The sequence below is a fragment of the Lycium ferocissimum genome, chromosome 11, assembly GCF_029784015.1.
Source record: "Lycium ferocissimum isolate CSIRO_LF1 chromosome 11, AGI_CSIRO_Lferr_CH_V1, whole genome shotgun sequence".
Classification (NCBI taxonomy): domain Eukaryota; kingdom Viridiplantae; phylum Streptophyta; class Magnoliopsida; order Solanales; family Solanaceae; genus Lycium; species Lycium ferocissimum.
Genome location: NC_081352.1, coordinates 66,549,692 through 66,555,362, shown reverse-complemented (window position 1 = coordinate 66,555,362; position 5,671 = coordinate 66,549,692).

The following is a 5,671-nucleotide window of genomic DNA, read 5'->3' as shown; positions in this document are numbered from 1 at the left end:
ACACCCCCGGGCACTCGTATTTTCGCACCTCTTCGGACAGCGGTCCGTGATTGCAAAATAAGCATTTTGGTACTTTGGTGACTCACTTACTTTCCGTACCTTTTACGGCATGAGACAAAAAAATGGACCGTGTCCGAAAGGTGGCGTACGTGTATTATGAGTAGTGCGTATGTGTACCTGATAGTTCTGTCTGTTCAGTTATAGTTCTGTTACTTTGTGTTGCATGCCTTACATACTCAGTACATATTAGTATTGACTCCCCGTGTCTTGTGTTTTGCGTTTAAATGCGTCGCGGTATTCCCCGCATGATTAGCGACCGTTAGAAGATGTACCAGCGGCTATTGGCAGCCCCATTTGCTCCCGGAGCGTTGCCGAGTTAGAGTTTGTATGATATGCTTTTGTATGGGTGTTAGGAGGCCTGCGTACGCGTCGTTGGTATTGGTTGTCGGTACGTAAGTGGCTTCGTCGGTACCGACATTGGTCGTGTTATGTATTGAATTTTGTATGATTATAAATTTGTTCGATTTGAAGGCTACGAGAAAGAATGTTTAGAAAAATTTTGCTATGTATTTTGTCTTATTCGGTTTAAAAAAAAGTTTGGCGTGATTTTGTGTACGGTAGATTACGAGGTTCGCTCGGCCCTAAGTAAGGGTCGGGTGCCCATCACACCCTAATAAGATCAGGGTGTGACAAAATCTTACCTTTCTTCCTTCAACTTCACAATAGGCTAGGGTTTGCGATAATGAAAACTAGCGGGTTGATCGCTCTGACAACAACCTTCCACGCTACTTAGGGACCTCCGATTAGTGGATTAGCACCAAAGAAATAATTTTGGGATGGCTCAAATTGAAGTTGATTTTTTTTAGCTTGTGGCCGAGAGCCCCTCTTAGATGGTTCTTCAACTTCTGCTTTTTTTCTAAGTGTTGAAAATGATAAAAGATGACTTAGATTTCATCTTTTAAGCTCCCACAAGAATTGCACATGTGTTCATGGCTCACACACATGTGTTGGACCAGTAAAATTGTCCACAAAGTGTGTGGGACCATTCAATGTTGCACGGCCAAAGGGCCAAATAATGCATGATTTTCAACTTCCAATTATATCACTTTTGGTCCCAAATTTTCCTAAGTGTTCCAATAACAACAAACTCATGAACAACTTATGACTCGAAATCAAATCGAAGATCAAAAAGTCTCGGCTGTATCCCGAATGGTTTTGTCTTAACTTTCCCTTGAAGCAATAGGATTGTCTCAACGTACAAAAATGCGGGATATAACACATGCTAGCTAGAATTTAATTCATTACTTCTACACAACACAACACAATATACACGGCCAACACACCATGCACACGGCTCACTTCCACATGCAATATTTCCATAAATTTCATCCATATTTACATACTACAACACACATAAACCACCACAACATATAAAAATAAGATTAAATCTTACCTTTTTCCTTCAACTTCACAACTTGGCTAGGGTTAGCAAAGGATGAAAACAAGTAGTCTATTGACCCCGACAACAAATCCACATTAACAAGGGACCTTCAATTAGTGGATTTGCTTAGAAGAACCAATTTTTTTTTTATGGCTAATCTTGGTTTCAATTTTTGGGAGCTATGGCGAATGCCTTGACTCTTTCTCCAAGTTTCTAGATTATTTTCTAAGTGTTGACGATGAAGACTAAGTCATATTTTGCTACATATTATAACCATCCATGTGGTCCTTGGCCCACACCAAGGTGGCCGGCCACATGGCCCCTATTTTTCTCTTTATTTTTTTTCCATGAACCAAATACTTTCCAAAATGTTTTTGACCCCAAATGCTCCCTTAATATTTCCATGCCAATAAAGTCATACACCCTACTTTTAAAACAAACAAAAGTCTCACTTCGATCCCGGAATAGTCTTGTCCCTAACTTATCATAGTTAACCGGATTGTCCCAACGTACAAAATACGGGATAACATCCTAAAAACTCTTTTAGAACATTCGTCCTCGAATGTTAAATTAGCCTTACGGGATCTTATAAGCACTCGGGGGAGTTTCTTTTACAATTATCACAACAATGCATTCATCAATCAACATTAGCAGTTAAGGAATTTAAATTCCCTGTAGGCACCGGAAATAGGTGAGGATACTTCTTCTTCATCTTCTCCTCAGCTTCCCATGTCATCTCTTCCCTGTTATTGTTTCGCCATAGCACCTATGAGAAGTCACATCTTTGTTACGCAACCTTCTTACCCGACGATCCAATATGGCTATAGGTCGCTTTTCGTAAGATACCTCCTCCGTGACTCGGGATATCGTCTATGAGAAATATTACGGAAGGGTCACGCCCCACATTTGCGGAGCATAGACACGTGGAATACCGGATGCGGCGCTCCCAAATCGGTGGTAAATCTAATTCATAGGCAACCTTGCCTGTTTTGCGGATAATGCGATAAGGCCCAATATATCCGGGACCGAGCCTTCCACTAAGCGAATCTCATAACACCCTTCATAGGTGACAACTCGGGGAATACCCAATCACCAATCTCAAACTCTAAATGTCGACGGCGATTATGCGCATAGGATTACGTCAACTACGGTACCGCTATAACCTCTCCCGAATAAGTTTCACCTTATTAACTCGCTTTTGCCGGATCATAGTTCGCCAATCAACTTAGTCTCGCCAACATCGAACCGATCAATCGGTGACCCGCATTTCCTATCATACAGCCTCATATGGTGCCTTGGATACCGGAGTGGTAGCTGTTATTATAAGCAAATTCAACAAGCGGCAAATGATCATCCCGTACCACAAAATCAATAACACGCCCGCAACATATCTTCCCGGCGTACGAATAGTGCGGCTCGGCTTTGTCCGTCGGACCGAGGGTGAAATGCCGACCGAGACTCACCTGTGTCCCCAATTCTTCCTGAAATGATCTCCAGAAATTAGCTGTAAACTGGGCACCTCAGTCGGAGATGATAGATATGGGAACTTCCGTGAAGCCTCATGATCCCGCTTAATATATAACCCGGCATAATCCTCGGTGAGTACGTAGTACGACCGGAAGGAGTGGGCTGATTTTGCAGCTCTATCAACAATAACCCATATGGAGTCATACTTCCGCGGAGTGTGAGGCAAGCCTGTAATAAAGTCCATATTAATTATCTCCCACTTCCAAGTTAGAATTTCCATCTCCTGTAATAGTCCAGCCGGTTTCTGATGTTCAATCTTCACCTGCTGACAATTTAGGCACTGAGCAACGAATTCTGCTATATCCTTTTTCATACCATCCTACCCGCATAAGCATCTAAGATCATGGTACATTTTCGTAGCCTCTGATGAACGGAATAACGAGGCGTAATGTGCCTCACCCGGCAACTCGTCGCGCGGCCCCGCAACGTCGGTGCACACATAATCCGCCCCTATGTAATAATACTGCGTCGGATGTAATCTCGAATGGGGTCTTTCCTTTTCAAGGGCCGTGTCTACTCGTCTTGTGCCAAAATAGGGTCATCATATTGGTGTCGCTTTATATTTCTGAATAGAGGATTCGACAATTCCTCGAACGGAAACCCCAATAACTCAGACCGCCCAAGCGGACCCCAAGACTAGCTAGCTGAGGATCTCGCGAACCATTTAACTCTCGATGGCACGTCCGCTAGGATCGCCTAGACTTACTGGCCGAGTGCGTCTAACTACGACATTAGCTTTCCCTGTGATGGTATAGAATATCGACAGTCGTAGTCCTTGCATAACTCTAACCACCTCATAAATGCGCCGCAAATTCAGCCTTTTCTGCTTAAAGATATATTGAGGCTCTTGTGATCTCGTATAAATATCAACATGAATGCCATAAAGATAGTGTCTCCTAACATCTTCAAAGCATGAATTACCGCGGCTAGCTCCAAATCGCTGGCAGGATAATTTCTCGTGCTTTTACGAGGCGCTGAAGAAGGTTATAACTCGCCGTGCCGCATCAATACACATCCCAATCCCACCAGAAGCATCACATAAATAACATGCCCATCTGACCCTCGGGGAGTGTCGGAACCTGAGCCGTAGTCAACTTCTGCTTCTCAAAGCGGAAGGCCGCATTCACAAGCGTCGATCGGCTGGAACTTGGCTCCCTTCTCTCGAGTCGGCCTTGTTAAAGGCGCTGAAATCGCTACCCCTTTCTCTACAAATCTCCTGTAATAACCAGCCAATCCCCAGAAAACTACGCCCTCGGTAGGTGTCGTAGGTCCAGCCACCTTACGGCCTCAATCTCTCGGGTATCCACCCGGGGATGCCATCGCCGCTAATAATATGCCCCGTGAATGCCACCGAAGTCACCCAGAATTCACATTTAGAAAATTTGGCATATAATATGCAGTCGGAGTACGCAAGTACCGTCCTCAAATGATCCGTATGCTCGCTTCTCGATCGTGAATAAACCAAGATGTCATCATAAATATGTCATCAATAAATACGATCACGAACATATCTAAGAACGGTCGAATACCGGAATTCGTATCGTCCGTAAATACGGGCCGGAGCATTAGGATGTACCCCTTAAAAAGCAAGACATCCTTTCACAGACGCATAATGCTATATCGGGTCTGAATGTTGTCTTAGGAATATCGCTCTCCGTGCCGTACCTCGATGATAGCCCCATCACAGAGTTCATCTTCGGTAAACACCGACACCACACAACCGATCAAACAAATCATCAATCTTGGGGAGGGGGTATTTATTCTTGATGGTTACCTTATTCAGCTGCCGGTAATCAATACACATCCGTAGCGACCCATCCTTCTTTACGAATAATCTTGGCGCTCCCCCGGGGTGATATGTCGGGCCTAATAAAGCCCTTCTCTAGTAAATCTCTCGGCCTGCTCCTTGATTCACATCGCCGGTTCTGCAGTGTGCCGTTACGTACGGAGGAATAGATATAGGCTGAGTGTTATGTCCCGTGTTTTCGCATGGTTGGAAATTATGGAAATAATTAAGACTTGTGTGTTATGAGGAAATGTTTTGATTTTAGTTGATATGATTATGTTGGTTATGATATTATTGATGTAAAGGCATCGGGGAAGGTCGAGGGCAATTTTGGAATTTTTAGAAATTTGTTTCGGAAATTACAAAACGGACTTTTAATGAATTGGGCCAAGAATTGGACAACAAAAAGTGAGGCCCAAATTTGATGGGGTGGCGGCCATTGGCATGGCCCAAGACCATTTAAAATGGTCATGTGATTTACACGCTGACCATAGATGGATATATATCAAGTTATCAATTGGAACTATCAAGAACAAAAAAAAAATTTGAAGAGCAGCCCATGGAAGCTCTCGGCTGAAGCTTAGAAAAAAAAAATTTCCTAGCTTGGTTTCTAATCCAAAAATCTTGTTCTTCCCACATTTGTAGAATACGCCAGACGCTCTCCAACTTGATATAATTAGTTTGGAGTAAGGTGCACGTTTGCGGCGAATTGAAAATTCAAGCAAAGGTAAGAATTTCTCCATTCTTGTGTTATGGAAGTTGTATGGATATGATGAGGATTGAAAATAGACGGGAAATTGTGGTTGTGATGGGTTTTATAAAACTGTTTTTAAGGCCCTGTTGGTGATATATGGGGGGGAAGTGGGGTGAAACAAGTTTTTTTTTGCTGTTACGTTTTGTGACCCTTTTTTAAAAGT